The sequence below is a fragment of the Trichechus manatus genome, unplaced genomic scaffold (genome assembly GCF_000243295.1).
Source record: "Trichechus manatus latirostris isolate Lorelei unplaced genomic scaffold, TriManLat1.0 scaffold00017, whole genome shotgun sequence".
Classification (NCBI taxonomy): Eukaryota; Metazoa; Chordata; class Mammalia; order Sirenia; family Trichechidae; genus Trichechus; species Trichechus manatus.
In genome coordinates this window covers 10587113-10604108 of record NW_004443953.1, presented here as the reverse complement: position 1 = coordinate 10604108, position 16996 = coordinate 10587113, and the positions used below count along the sequence as shown (strand labels likewise).

Below are 16996 nucleotides of genomic sequence, written 5' to 3'. Positions count from 1 at the left end.
AGGAAGAAGCAAACATGGTGCATGGAGCCAGGTATTTGAAAGAAAGGAGCAGGAAGTGGTGAGAAGTAAGGAAGAAATCTAAAGAAGTAGAAAAAAGCAGTACCAGCAGCCAACAAATGACACTTATGGAGCTGGCCAGTGCGGACAGGTGGAAGCCAAGTGACACCCGAGTGAAGGTGGTGCTTCATGGCAGGAGACTTGCAACAGGAAGCAGAGCAGGCCGTGTGGGGGTGAAGAAGGGTGGGGGGTGGGAAAGCATATATCACTGGTTACCAGTTGTTCTGTCTCCTGCTGGAAGCCCTGTGAAGCTGCTTTCTCGTGCCCTCTGTTCACTGATCTCTAATAAGAGTCCTAGATGGCAGATCCATGCTGCATTAGCTGATGGGGACCTCTGCATATATCCCTCTTTGCTCTCTGTTTTCTGTCGGTTTCTTTTTCCATTTGGTGCTTGGCTGAGTTCTTTATCTCTTCATTTGATGTTTAGGGTTTCAGGATTTCCTTTTTCTCTTTTTGGCTTTGTTTTTCAGATCTTTGCTGTGGAGGGACAGCGTGGTGCTTCTGCCTATAGGTCCATGTTGTCTTGAAGTCCGTATTATCTATCTAATGTTATTGAAACTTCAACAACAAAAACACTAAACTGAACACACTCACTTGTTCATCCTTTACAGGATAAATCAGACTGATCTAATCAGATTTACTCAAATAGAATAAATCAAATATTTTTAGAAATTCTTAAATCTACCATTGTGTACTTTCCATTCTCCATCCTGTTACCTCAATTAGCTTTTTAAACTGCATTTGCTCATGTACAATTAAAAGAAAAAATCAATGTTTCTCATTGTCTTTAGTATAACATTCAATTTTTTAATCTGTTACACAAAACTGTTCAATATATTGTCCCTGAATATTCTAGCCTCATCTTCTTTAATAATTCTGTTTTCCAAACAAACTGCCCTTTCCATAATGTAAGCTATTTCAAATAATACCACTCTTTGTCCTGTGGACCTTATCACAAGTGTTAGATTTTCTCTGCTATAACTTCTCTAAATAATCCTTTTTTCTGGTTTATTTTTATCCTCTCTATTTTTGCATATCTCCCATTTACAGTAGTGCCCTTAGACTCCAGAGAACATGATAGTTGACCTGGTGCTAATTTTTCAGAGGCTGTACTGTGGCTCATCTCTGGCAATACTTCTCTCCACATGGCAAGAAATCCATGGCACCAAATAAAAATGTCAAATAGGAGATTGTGCCATTCCTTTTCTGAACGATGCTTCAGGCTCTTGATTTGTGTTCTCCCTACCCAAATGGCCTGATCCTACTTTCATAAGATGCATGGTCCTGTTACCTAGATCTGCTCTCTCTGGGATAGACCACACAGACAATGTGCCCTCCTTCAGATCAAGAAGATGGTGTTGTGGCGGGATTTTGACATTAGGGCTCTTGGGATGTCCATGGCGTGAGGCCCGTTAGGCTTCAAGGCAAAGCCTGTGCTATTTTTTATCCCACTTCTCTGCTCTATACTCAAAATTTTATTCTCCAGATGTTTTCTAAAGATAACAATAAAGTCTGTCCACACTCATGAATTTCTTTGCTATCTCTAAGCTAATGTTACTTGCAAATCTATAGTTAAATCTGTGAGCTAATTTATAACTAACTGGCTACCAGATATCTTCACTTTAACATCCCACAAAGACCTCAGATTGAATTCTTTATTTTCCATTCCCAAGCTTGTTTCCCTTCTCTTATTTTATAGTTCTGTGAATATTAGCATCATCCATCGTGTTATCTAAGCTAAAATACTGAGTGTTATTCTTATCATTCTCAGTTTTTCACATCTACTAAATCATTAATTCCTCTTGATTAAAAAGGTAGTAAACATTACAAATTCTAGTGCATGCCAATGGAAAGAGAGAATTAATGAAATGGAGTGAGCATAATACAAAAATATGGTGGTGCAGTGGTTAATAGCTCGGCTGCTAATCAAAAGGTCAGCAGTTCGAATCCACCAGCTGCTCCTTGGAAACCCTATGGGGCAGTTCTTCTCTGTCCTATAGGATAGCTATGAGTTGGAATTGTTGTTTTTAATCTATTTATATACCTATCTCTGTATCTCTCTATCTATATCTCTGGGTGAAAAGGAAACACCATAAACAAGGGATTCTTTCCTCCTTTCTAAATGCCATATGTGACAATTCAGCATTCAGGCACCATAATAATTCTTCCAATTTGCACAGTACTTTGGTGGGTTAAATGTCCTTTGTCTTGCAAGATATGTGTATATATATGTATATATATAGATATAGATATAGATACCACAACAATCCCTCTGAAGTAGATAAGTCAGATATCACCTATCTTTTTCCAGGTAAGGAGCCTGAGGTCTCTGGAAGTCAAGGTTTTGTCCAGGGTCACACTGCTAGTATGTGCTTGGACAGGGGCTTGAATTGAGGCTGTCTGTCTCCAAGTCTGATACCCTTTGAAATATTCCAAGATGCCTCCAGAAATACATTTTTTTAATGAATAAGCATGACAACTACACCAATCCTTTAATTAAATCCTTTCGGAAATATTGAGATGGTAAACAGTACTGGTCAAATCACCCAGTACTCTTGCAGCACCCTGGTCATTTACTAGAGTCAGTTGGTTCCATAGCCCTTTAGGTTTTGAGTACTCAGAAAAGGGAATTAATAAGAAGATCCTCTAAGTACATAAAAAAGAGCCTCTAGGAGCACAGAGAAATACAAAAGACTACAGTTTTTACATCCACCATGTGCACTCGGGACTCACTCTCACAGCCTCACCAGGAGCCTGTAGGTATAGCAGGCCTTTTTTCTATATAAAAAATTTCATCATCCAAAATACATGAAAACTATTCCTGAAGGACCAACATGTTCCGATTAGTAATATTAATATCTGAAATCATTTCAGATCAAGTAATAACTGAAAATAAGATGATTTATTTAGCTTAGACTATACTAGAGCGGGAGCCCTGGTGGCGCGGTGGTTAAGCATTCGGCTGCTAACCAAAAGGCTGGCAGTTCGAATCCACCAGCCACTCCTTGGAAACCCTATGGGACAGTTCTACTCTGTCCTGTAGGGTCACTATGGGTCAGAATCCGCTAAACAGTAACAGGTTTGGTTTGGTTTTTTGATAGTAGAATAAACTTAAAGGAACGTCCCTGGACCTTCCTGTCACTAGAATTCATTTGCTTATCTCCATCTCATTGTTATTATCCTGATTTAAGGTCACCAGCCTATTTCACTTGCACTACTGCCAATGTATGTTATCTTTTTTCCCTTTGATTGGAATCTAAGTCACTTCCTACATTATCTATAGTTCCACCCACATTTTCTTTCTGCAACCCAAATCTCATTACCTTATACTCCTGTTTATAAATCCTTCAACAGCTCCATAGATTCCTATAGAAAAATCCAAATTTCCTAACATGTCTAACAAGGTCCTTCATAATATAATCTTTGCTTATCTCCCATTTTTACACTTTATATACATGTCATACACTTGAACTCTTTATTTGATAAAATCAAGGTAAATCCTTAAAGCATTCCTTCTCTTTCTCTCCCAAGCCCAAATTATTGCAATGGTTCACCTGGAATTCTTATAGACTCATTCTGGCCTCCCTGCTTCCACTCTTGCCATTCACACAGGCCATTCTCTACAAAGCAGTCAAAATAAGCTTTTTAAAATGCAAATAAGATGTGCCATTTCCCAAATCAAACATTTCAATATATTTCTATTATATTTGGAATGAAATAACATACCAAGGTCTACAAGACGCATCATGATCTGCCCCCTGCCAACCTCCCAGAGCTTGTCTTATGCCACTCTTCTTACATGTTGTCTTTCTGTTACTGAAATACTCCAAGATCTCTCCCACCTTGGGACTTCACTCTTGGTTTGTGTTGTCTGGAAGGTTCTGCCCTCAGGTGTTCTCATGATTGTCTCTTTCAGTTCATTCCTGTCTCCTAAATTCACTTTCTCAAATGTGTCTCATATTACATTAAATTATCATCTATTGAATCATATTATATTATAATTTTATATTATATCATCCCCACATGTCTGTCAGTTTGTCATACTGTGGTGGCTTGCATGTTGCTGTGATGCTGGAAGATATGCCACTGGTATTTCAAATACCAGCAGGGTCACCTATGGTGGGGAAGATTCAGCTGAGCTTCGAGACTAAAAAAGACTAGGAAGAAGAACCTGGCTTTCTACTTCTGAAAAAATTAACCAGTTAAAATCTTATGAATAACAGCAGAACATTGCCTGATACAGTGGCAAAACATGAGCCCCTCCTGTTGGAAGGCACTCAAAAGACCAATGGGGAACAGCTGCCTCCTCAAAGTAGAGTCAACCTTAATGACATGAAAGGAGTCAAGCTTTCCAGATCTTCATTTGCGAATGTGATACGACTCAAAATGAGAAGATATAGCTGAAAATATTCGGCAATAATTGGAACATGAAATGTACAAAGTATGAATCTAGGAAAATTGTAAGTCATCATAAATGAAATGGAACACATAAAGATTGATATCTAGGCATTACTGAGATGAAATGGACTGGTATTGGTCATTATGAATCAATCATATGGTCTACTATGCCATGAATGATAAAGAGAAATGACGTTGCATTCATCATCAAAAAGAGCATTTCAAGATCTATCCTGAAGTACAACACTGTCAGTGATAGGATAATATCCATATGCCTACAAGGAAGACCAGTTAATACAACTATTATTCAAATTTATGCACTAACCACTAAGGCCAAAGATGAGGAAATTGAGATTTTTACTAACTTCTACAATTTGAAATTGATCAAACACACAATCAAGATGCATTGTTCATTACTGGCAATTGGAATGTGAAAGTTGGAAACAAAGAAGAAGGAAAAGTAGTTGTAAAACATGGCCTTGGTGACAGAAATGATTTATTTTATTTTATTATATTATATTTATTATATTGTTGTTACGTGCCATTGAGTCAGTTACAGCCCATAGGGACCCTATGTACAACAGAAGGAAACACTGTCCAGTCACATGTCATCTTCACAATCATTACTATGCTTGAGTCCATCGTTGCAGCCACTGGGTCAATCCATCTCACTGAGGATCTTCCTGTTTTTCACTGGCCCTCTACTTTACCAAGCGTGATGTCCTTCTCCAGGGACTAATCCTTCCTTATAACAGGTCTAAAGTAGGTGAAACAAAGTGTCTCCATCCTCTCTTCCAAGGCACATTCCAGCTGTACTTTTTTCAAGACAGATTTGTTCATTCTTCTGGCAGTCAGTCCATGGTATATTCAATGTTCTTCACCAACATGATAATTCAAAGGCACCAATTCTTCTTTGGTCTTCCTTATTCATTGTCCCCCTTTCACATGCATATGAGGCAATTGAAAATATCATAGCTTGGATCAGGAACACCCTAGTTCTCAAAATGACATCTTTGCTTTTTAACACTTTAAGGAGGTCTTTTGCAGCAGATTTGCCTAATGTAATATGTCATTTGATTTCTTGACTTCTGCTTCCTTGGGCGTTAATTGTGGATTCAAGTAAAATGAAGTCTTTGACAATTTCAGTATTTGCTCCCTTTATCATGATGTTTATCGGTCCAATTGTGGGGATATTTATTTTCTTTAAGATGCAACCCATACTGAAGGCTGTAGTCTTTGATCTTCATCAGTAAGTGCTTCAAGTCCTCTTCACTTTCAGCAAGCAAGGTTGTGTCATCTGCATATTGCAAGTTGTTAATGAGTCTCCTTCCAATCCTGATGCCCCTTTTTTCTTCATATAGTCCAACTTCTCAGATTATGTGCCCAGCATACAGATTGGATAAGTATGGTGAAAGGATACAACCCTGATGAAAGACTACTTCTTCATCTCTGTGCAAGTTCAGCACAATTAAGTGTTCTGGAATTCCCATTCTTCCAAATGTTATCCATAATTTGTTATGATCCACACAATCAAATGCCTTTCCATACTCAGTAAAACACAAGTAAACATCTTTCTGGTATTCTCTGCTTTCAGCCAAGATCCATCTGATATCAGCAATGATATTCCTCATTCCATGTCCTCTTCTGAATCGATATACTACTGCAACTGCTTTTGAATGATTTTCAGCATAATTTTACTTGCGTGTGATTTTAATGATATTGTTCAACAATTTCTGCATTCTGTTAGATCAGCTTTCTCTGGAATGGGAACAAATATGGATCTCTCCCAGTCAGTTGGCTAGGCAGCTGTCTTCCAAATTTCTTAGCATAGACGAGTGAGCACCAGTGCTGCATTCATTTGTTGAAATATCTCAGTTGGTATTCCATCAATTCCTGAAGCCTTTTTTTCACCAATGCGTTCAGGGCAGGTTGGACTTCTTCCTTCAGTACCATTGGTTCTTGGTCATATGCTCCCTCCTGAAATGGTTGAACATTGACCAATTATTTTTGGTATAGTGACTGTGTATTCCTTCTTTCTTATTCTGATGCTTCCTGTGTTGTTCAATATTTACCTCAATGAATCCTTCAATATTGCAGCTCGAGGCCTGAAAGTTTTCTTTAGTTTTTCCAGCTCGAGAAATGAGAAGCATGTTCTACCTTTTTGGTTTTCTAATTCCAGGTCTTTGCACATTTCATTATAATACTTTACTTTGTCTTCTTGAGCCCACCTTTGAAATATTCTGTTCTGTTCACTTCATCATTTCTTCCGTTCACTTTAGCTACTCTACATTTGAGAGTAACTTTCAGAGTTTTTTCTGACATCCATTTTGGTCTTTTCTTTTTTTCCTGTCTTTTTAATGACCTCTTGCTTTCTTCATGTCAATGTCCTTGATGTCATTCCACAACTCTCTAGTATTCAGTCATTAGTGTTCAATGTGTCAAATCTATTCCTGAGATGGTCTCTAAATTCAGGTAGGATATATTTAAGGTCATGTTTTGTCTCTAGTGAACTTGCTGTAATTTTCTTCAGCTTCTACTTGAATTTGGATATGAGCACTTAATGGTCTGTTCCACAGTCAGCCCCTGGCCTTGTTCCAGCTGATGATATTGAGCCTTCCCATTGTGTCTTTCCACAGATGTAGTCTATTTGCTTCCTGTGTATCCCATCTGGCAAGGTCCACGTGTATAGTCTCCATTTATGTTGTTGAAGAAAGGTATTTGCAATGAATAAGTCGTTGGTCTTGCAAAATTATATCATGTGATCCAGCGTCATTTCTATCAGCAAGGTCATATTTTCCAACTACTATTCCTTCTTCTTTGTTTCTATCTTTCATGTTCCAATCACCAGTAATTACCAATGCATCCTGATTGCATGTTCAATCGATTTCAGATTGCAGAAGTTGGTAAAAATCTTCAATTTCTTCAACTTTGGCCTTAGAGGTTGGTGCATAAATTTGAATAACAGATTAACTGATCTTCCTTGTAGGCATCTGGATATTACCCTATCACCTACAGTGTTGAACTTCAGGATAAATCTCAAAATGTTCTTTTTGACAAATGGAAGAAGATTTCCCTTTAAGTTGTCATTTCCGGCACAGTAGACCATATGATTGTCTGATTCAAAATGTCCAATACCAGTCCATTTCAGCTCACTAATGCCTAGTATTCAATGTTTATGCATTCCATTTCATTTTTGATGATTTCTAATTTTCTTAGATTCATACTTTGTACATTCCATGTTCCAGTTATTAATGTATGTTTGCAGCTATTTCTTCTCATTTTAAGTCCTGCCACATCAGCAGACAAAGGTCCCGAAAGCTTGACTCTATCCATGCCATTAAAGTCAACTCTACCTTGAGGAAGCAGCACTTCCCCAGTGGTCTTTTGAGTGCCTTCAAATCTGAGGTGCTCATTTTCAGGCACTACATCAATGTTCCACTGCTATTCATAAGGTTTTCAATGGACAATTTTTTCAGAAGTAGACTGCCAGGTCCTTCTTCCTAGTCTGTCTTAGTCTGGGTACCCCGCTGAAACCTGTTGACCAATGGTGACCCCGGTGGCAAATCTTCTAGTATCACAGCATCACGCGAGCCACCACAGTATGACAAATACAGTTACATGTTGTATATTATATCATATCATATTATATTGTTATATTGCAGGTAAGACTGTCTAAGTTAAATGCTTTCAGCTCGCCAATTTTAAAATCTGCAACTGTTCCAGCTATGTAATAATGGTTAATTCCTTTTCATCGCAAATGCTCATTTGCAAATAAATTCGTTAGAGATTAATATTTAGGAGTACAATGTGTGATTTCACAAAATAATGAAGCCTACTTACATTAATTAACAATACTGTTTAAAGCACCAACATTATATTCAAAATTCAGTAAGATAAGTATCTTGGGATCTAATAAATTACAGAGAGTCTTGCTAAGAAAATAATACTGCAGTTTTATCTTTTCCATGTAAACCAGAAATATGCCATTACATAGAGGATTGCTTTCAGGAGGCTCCTTTAAGTTTATTCTAATAGAGAGATATTTATATCATTTTTATTCTATTTCATTAATTCTCTCATTTGACATGCACTAGGATTTTTAATGTTTCTTACTTTTTTAATTGTACTTAGTCCATTTTCCATTCAGTTTAGTAATACAAATGAACTAAATAAACGATCTATGCCAATATTATTTCATCTTTATTATTGGAAAGGAGTTAATAGAAATAAACTTAATATATTTTAAATTTATATTATGATTTCCGTTTTCCCATACTTAGTCTCACCACTTCAGAATGATTTTAAACACCTTAATTTGTGATGATGTGTTGACAAAGGGATGAGGAAAAAGGGGCATAGTAGATTTATAGGAAACAGTGACAAACTGTCACTTGCTTAGTTTTATTATATGGTTTGTTTTTGAGTATGGGAATACTAATTTGCCAGATTCCTTAAGAATCATGCTGAAGAAATCAAAGTCATTTCCCTTTAAAACTTAAGCATAGGCCCTTTTCTACCTACATGAAAAACTATAACCCCCTCTATGCAAAATTAGAAGCCCATTTTTCAAAGCATGTCTTAGGCTTCAAGCCATTTCTCTCTTCTTCTCTTTATAAGACCAAATAGGAATTATAGAAAACCAATAATTTAAGATTGTTCTGACAGGAAGTTTTTAGAATAAGAACCGAGAGAATTAAAAAATAATATTGTGAAACTTGTTGCTGAAGAGTCAATTCTGACTCATGGCAAACTCAAATGTTTCAGAGTAGAACTGTATTCCATTAGCTATGATCTTTCAGGTGTACATCACCAAGCTTTTCTTCCAAGGCGTCTGTGGATTTGAACTGGAACGATTTGGTTAGTAGTCAAGTGTTTAATCGTTTGCAACATCCAGGGACTTGTGTTCTAGTTAATTACTCATTGCTGTTGTCAGTTGTTATGGATTCATCTCTGACTCATGGAGACCCCAAGTATAATAGAACAAAAGATTGCCTGGTCCTGTGACATCTTTACAATTCCTGGTATTCTAGAGCCCATTGTTGTGGCCACTAAATGTTCTGAGTACCTTCCAACTTACAGGGCTCTTCTTCCACAATATATTGGATAATATTCTATTGTGACCAATAGGATTTTCACTGACTAATTTTCAAAAGTAGACCACCAGTTCTTTCTTCCTACTCTGTCTTAGTCCACAAACTCCTCTGAAACATGGCCAACAGGAGTGGCCCTGCTGGTATTTGAAATACAGGTGCATAACTTCCAGGATCACAGCAACACACAAGCCAGCACAGTACAACAAACTGACAGACTGGTGGTGAATTTAATTACTTATTTTATTCTAACACTACACTGAATATTTTATATTCATTCAATTTTTCCTAGCAAAATTATATTAGATGATTATACTATCCTCATTTTACAGATAAAGAAATTGAATAGGCAATATCTTAAACCTGGGCTAATCTGTGGATAAAATATTTAATGATGATCTCTCTCTCTCTGTCTCACACATTTTCCAGAAAACATAACTCAGTTTTCAAAAATGCATAAATACATGATTTTTAATTTTCTTTATGAGTCTTTACCTCTGTGCTACATTCTGCATTACAGTGAAACACATAATATATTTCAACGGACAATCCTGCAGACCCTTGGACATAATTAAGTCTTAGCAAAAATGCACCCACAAATTCTGAGTGAACCGATCTCACCAAATTCCCTTTTAAGTTAGTCCTACATGATCATCTCCCTTTAAATATCTCAACATTATTATTTTAGGACACCACAAAAGAAATACAATTTATCTCAAAAAGGAAGCAAAGTTTCCACTTAAGATATCTCTTCTTAAAATATGTTTATCTACTATTTTGTTAAAGTACAAATATTTAGAGGAAGGAAAAAGCACTTTGTTATTATCATATTTTTACCATATTATGAAATATTTTAGCTTTTATCTTTTTCAATATAACAACTATATGGTATCAGAATTTAGTTGGGGCAGACTTTGATGACTCTAGAAACCTTTTCGCCAAACACCACTTAGGAGAGAAAATGCCTTAGAGCACTGTTACTAGAAGTGTAGCTCAAAAATTAGCAGCAGTAGCTCAAAAACCAGCAAATCACCTAAAAGTTTGTTAGCAATGCATAATCCTGTGTTCCATCTCAGCTTTAGCAAATGAAAATCTGAATTTTAAACAGATCCCCTGAGGTGATTTTTATGTACAATAAAGTTTGAAAAACTCTAATCTGGAATATAGGTGGTTTTCCCAAAAGTCAGCATAAATAAGGAATCAATGGGATGTAAGTGGGAGCACCATCAGGAGTGAGAAAGAAGGTACAGAACATGGACTTTGCTTTTGTTGTATATTTTTCCTAGAGCTACCCAACTTGTATATGCACAAATAATAGATCAAACTATATCATTTAAAAGTGTTTAGAAACTGTTTTATCTGTTGATCTCGAATAAATGCCGTCTAGTGATAATGGTTTTATATGTGCTATTTCAGTAGCAGTTCACAAACGAATTCCTTGAAATACTAATAACAAACATGTTTTTGGGAAAGAAAAGAACTCTGTGGTCAGTAAGTTTGGGCAGGTCTGTATATCATATCCTTCTTATCTTTATTTAAATTTATACTTCTTACATATTCACAATGTATAAAAGACATTGAAAATTCCGGCAATAAGGGAATTAATGTTATTTAACTCTATCCCAAACCAAGTTTACCACAGACACTTTTTAATCTAAACCTTTATCAATAGATATGAAGTTGAGTATAATCGATTAGCATGCACAGACTCCAGGGTGCACACTGCCAAGTTCAAACTCCAGCTCTATCATTTTGTAGCTCTAATTTGGGACAAATATTTAACATATCCAAGTTCCAATTATAAACAAAGTGGGGATGATAATATTTACTTATGTCATAGTGTCACAGGATAACAAAGGATGGCCCAGTTTCTGAATACATATAAGCTATGATTATTTCATGAAGCATATTTTGGGGACAGCTGTGCTGTAGCAAATGGAACTGTTAAAAAAAAAGTATGTATATATATACATATATATAAATATGTAATTATAGTTCATGGATACAATTGTGAAATATATAGGTATATAAAATAAGTACAAATTATATACATGGCTCTATAATCATTCTAGGAGTCCCTGGGAGGTGGAAACAGTTAAGTGCTTGGCTACTAACCTTAAAGGTCAGCTGCTTGAAGCCACCCAGAGGTGCCTCAGAAGAAAGGCTTGGCAATCTACTTCTGAAAGATCATAGCCATTGAAAACCCTATGGAGTGCAGTTGTACTCTGACACATATGTGTCAGAATTAACTCAGTGGCACCTTGTTTGTTTTTTACAATCATTCTATGATTTCAATGCTCATATGATATTTACACTCTTTATACCTCACTAAAGTCCCAATTTAATATATAAAGATCTACTAACTTCATCAATTTACTTTCATTTTAAGAATGCTTGGTTTTATGAAGTTCCACAATATTATTTTAAAGGTCAAAAATTATTTGTTTGTTTTCCCTGAATTCCATATGCCCCCAACCAGATAGATAACCTGTCAGAATATAGGATAACTCCATATTTATTTTATCTGGTATGATATTTGCTTTTTTTTTGAGTGTGGGGTTAATTCTCCATAACATTTAAATTGCTTTTATTTATTCTCTATTTAAATTTAGGCTTGCTGTTAACGTTAATGCCTTTTGGTATCTATTAATTATAAAATAATTATCTAATTCCTGTTTAATTTATTGACATGGTGCAGTATGTTTATAGATTTCAAACAGTGTACTATTTTTGCATTCCTGAAACAAAATTTGCTCATTGTGTTAAAAATCTTGATATATTACTGGGTTTAATATATACTTAACATTGTATATACAACCAGAATGCTCCTTAGAAGCAAGGATGGCAAGACTACATTTCACATACTTTGGACATGTTATCAGGAAGGATCAGTCCCTGGAGAAGGACATCATGCTCAGTAAAGTAGAGGGCCAGCGAAAAAGAGGAAGACCCTCACCAAGATGGATTGACACAGTGGCTGCAACCATGGGCTCAAGCATAACAACAATTGTGAGGATGGAGCTGGACTGGGCAGTGTTTTGTTCTGCTGTACGTAGGGTCGTTGGAACCTACTTGACAGCACCTAACAACAACACTGTTGTACCCATAAATCAGGAGTACTTTTTTATTATTATTATGTTTTGACTCTTTCACAAAGGAATATTAATACAGTGTTTGTTTCTCTGGTTGGTTGGTCTTACTACAGTCATGTGCCGCAAAATGTCAGTTCAGGCAACTTCTGACAACAAATACCTCCATGGTCCCCTAAGGTTTTTTTTTTAAAGGAAAACAGTTATCCTTCTGTTTATTATTTTTCCCTAATGATTTTTAAAGACCCTAAACCCCCAAAGTGAAAGAGCAACAGGGCTTCACGGCACATACCATCGCCCCAGTGCCTCCTCTTCCACCTCCTCCTCTCCTTCTCTTCCTGGCTTCATTCACCCGCCCAGCAGCCATGCAAACATTCACTTCCGGAGCAGGGCAACTCCTGCCATGGCTCCTCAGCTCCTGCTGTGGGCTCTGGCAGGGTTGCTGGTGAGGCCTGGGGCGAAAGTAAGCTCTTGGCTCCTGGTGGCAGTGGCTGCACATGATCACGAAGCCCCTGCACCAGCAGGGTGGCAACTGCCAGGGCCACCATCACCAGCAGTGCTCTGGCACCTGCACTCTCACTCCCTGCTCTCTTCCTGGTCCCTTGGCCACCTGTCTGCAGTGTGCCCCCACCCTGCGCCCGGATATTGGTAAAGTCCCATCCAGCTGCCAGTGTTGCCCCTGCCCAGTAGGCAGCCTCACACTAGGCAAGGCCGGCCTCCTAGATCCACTGGATACAACTCTGGAGCTTTATCCAGCAGGTTTCTATACCAAAAAAAAGAAAGAGAAAACCAAGCCCGTTCCCAGGTTGCTGATTCTTACCCGACTCATAGCGACCCGATAGGACAGAGTAAAACTGCCCCGTAGGGTTTCCAAGGAGCGCCTAGTGGATTCGAGTTGCTGACCTTTTGGTTAGCAGCCAATGCTCTTAACAACTACACCACCGGGGTTTCCAGGCTCCTGTCAGATTTTATTACAATAGGTTTTATGGGGTTGGTTCATAATTACAGATTTTACAGGGAATGCTTGTTCGCACAACATTCACGCAGTGTTCAGTATGATGTTCACACAACATTCAAATGGCATAACGTTCTATTTCACAGAATATATCACGGACATTAAGCAACGCATGCCTATTTCATCATCTTTTTTATTTATCACGCTATTACAAAAAGAATTTTGGCAATTGTTTTTGTCTATTTTCTATATTCTACATGAATTTAAATGAAATAGGTATTATGTGCGTTTTAAAGATTTTATAAAATTCAGGAGAAAAAGCATGCCATTTTTAAGTTTTCTTTTTTTTAATTTGGAAACCCTGGTAGTGTAGGAAACGCTGGTGGCATAGTGATTAAAAGTTTGGCTGCTAACCAAAAGGTCAGCAGTTCAAATCCATCAAGCGCTCCTTGGAAACCGTATGGGGCAGCTCTGCTCTGTCCTATAGGATCGCTGAGTCACAATTGACTTGAAGCCAGTGGGTTTGGTTTTTTGGGGTCTTTTTTTTTTTTTTTTGTATTTTTTAAATTAGTTTTATATTTTGAAAGAAATTAAAATTTTTTCTAGGTTTTCATATTTTTCCCCATGGACTAGTGTTCGTGGCTAAATCCTTTTTCACATTTATTTTATGTATTTGATTCTACTCTTTATTTCTAGTTAGCATTGCCTTGAATAATTTCATTTATTTGAATCATCTTAAATTTTATTTCCTCTTTCTACTGATTTTTTTAAATTATAATGTTAAATTTTATTTTCTCTTTCTACTAATTTTTTAAATTATAATTTTATTTTCAATAGTTCCTGAATTCTTTTGATTTATTTTTTAATTGTTATTATTTTTATTTTTTTAAGCCCCCTTATAATTTTTATGATAACTGATATACCAGATTTTTCCTATCCTTTTTTATTTGATATATATGCTTCATTTTTTTTTTTCTTTCCACCTTTCCTACATTTGGTAGGTTGCAGACCATTCTCTATTTATTTAAATTTTACCTTTCCATTCTTAACAATTATAATTAAGTTGATTTTTATCTATAATTTCATAAGTACATGATTATATATGTGTGCCCCTGCATAGTGCAAATGGTTTAAGTGCTCGACTATCAGCCAAAAGGTCAGCAGTTTAGACCCACCTAGAAGTGACTCTCAAGACAGGCCTGGCGATTCACTTTTGAAAGGTCATAATCTTGAAAACTCTATGGAGCAGTTCTATTCTGCACACATGGGGACACAATGGGTTGGAATCAACTCAACTTCAACTAACAACAACATAATTATATATAGCGTATTATATAAAATTTAATGTGAAAAATGTATTTAAAACCTGTTTCTCTATAATTTGTATAAAATAAAAACAATTTTAAGTGTATGTGTGTTTGTGTATATATAAACCTAACCAAAAACCAAACTCATTGCCATTGAGTAGATTCCGACTCATAGAGACCCTATAGGACAGAGTAGAACTGCCCCATAGGGTTTCCAAGGCTGTAATCTTTTCGGAAGCAGACTGCCACATCTTTCTTCCTCGGAGCAGCTGGTTGGTTCAAATGGCCTACCTTTCGGTTAGCATCTGAGTGCTTAAACCCCTGTGCCACCAGGGTTCCTCATGTGTATATATAGTATATATGTATATATAAGTATATATGTATCTATATATTACACCCATATCCCCATCCCCTTTCTCAGTCTACCTCCACTACTTACACAACTCCTTGCTTATACAAAGAGGGTTTTAGGACTATTATCAGATTTTTTTCTCGTCTGTTTTAAGAATGCTCACCTAAACTTCTTATCCAAATTCTTAGTCACATTATATTCAATTTAAAATTAAATATTTGTTTTCTCTGAACAAATTGCATTGTCCACTGCCTCCATGAGTCAATTAGGGAATGTATGTCATATTATCATAATACAAATAACTCCTAAATGTTAATGACTTAAATTAACAAAGGCTTACTTTAGCTCATGGTACATGTGCATTTTGGGTTGGTAGTAGGCCTTTGGTCACTGCAGTCTCTTAGAGACGGAGGCTGATGAAAGGGCCAGTCTCAACACAGTGCTGGAGTCAAAAAGAGAGCGGATACCAGCAATTCAATGCTCAATTTGCTACTCAGTGTTCAGAATTAAACACAAGGCCAGGAAGTACAATCCTATCATTCCTGGAGGAAAATGATAACTGTATATACACACAGCTACTCGTGTGCATTTATCTTATGTTAATGAAGCACTCATCTAAATTTATTGTAATGTTTTAATTAGAAATTTGTTTTGTCCCATTCTGTGGGTCAGGGGTTTATAGTGGGAACAATGTGTGTCTCTTCCACAAAGCAGGGAGCCTCAGCTGAAACACTTGAAGGCTGGAGGCTGGAATCATCTGAAGGGTTCACTAACGTGTGGTGCTTGGGCTGTTCCACAGCCACAATTAATTAGAACAGAGATAGCCATTCACATTTTCTTTAAGTACATACATGTTTTTGTTTTGTTGGTTTTACATTTAAATATCTTAATTATTTGAAATTTACACTGGGGCAGAGCCTAAAAAATGAATCTTATTTTATCTTTTTATTTATTTATCTTCTTGTTATCGTAACACTATATTAAAAATAGCATCTTTTCACTATTCATTTGAAAAACCATCTTTACCATTTACTGTATGTTCATAAGGAATTGGGCCACTTTCTGAATTTCTATTTTGTTTTCATTGGTTTTACTGTCTATTCATACGCCAATATCATGTCACTTTAATTACAGAGGCTTTCTGTTTTAATAGGAGTCCCTGGGTAGTGCAAATGGTTAACATGCTCAGCTGCTAACCAAAAGGTCAGAGGTTCTAATTCACCCAGAGGTGCCTTAGAAGAAAGCCCTGGCCATTTACTTCTAAAAAAATCAGCCATTTAAAACGCTGTGAAGCGAAGTTCTACTCTGACACACATGGGGTTGCCGTGAGTCAGAGCTGACTTAACTGCAACTGGTTTTTATGGTTTAATATCAAAACTTTCCCAACTTATTGGTTATCTTTTTATGATTTTCCTTGTTATCATTGCAAGTTCCTTCTTCCAAATAAACTTTTAATCAATTTCTATAACTCTAAAAAAGAAATTCTAATGGTATTTTTATTAGAATGATATTAACGTTTCAATTTAATTTAAAGATAATTGTCATTTTTTTTTTTTAATTCTCAACTTTTTTTTTTTTGTGTGAAAATACACATAGCCAAAGATACGCCATTTCAAAAAATTTTTTTTACATACACATTTAAGTGACATTGACTACGCTCTTCTGATTGTGCTGTTATTCTCACTTAAGATGAAGGCTTACAGGACAAAATAGTCTCCCATTTAACAGTTACTACAAATGTTGCCCTA

General features: G+C 36.5%; 1 pseudogene; it reads right to left on the bottom strand.

The window, feature by feature from the left end:
* The window catches only part of LOC111819746 (exosome complex component MTR3-like), a 107995-nt pseudogene extending 95013 nt beyond the window's left edge, over positions 1-12982 (bottom strand).
* Positions 12983-16996: the final 4014 nt, after the last annotated feature.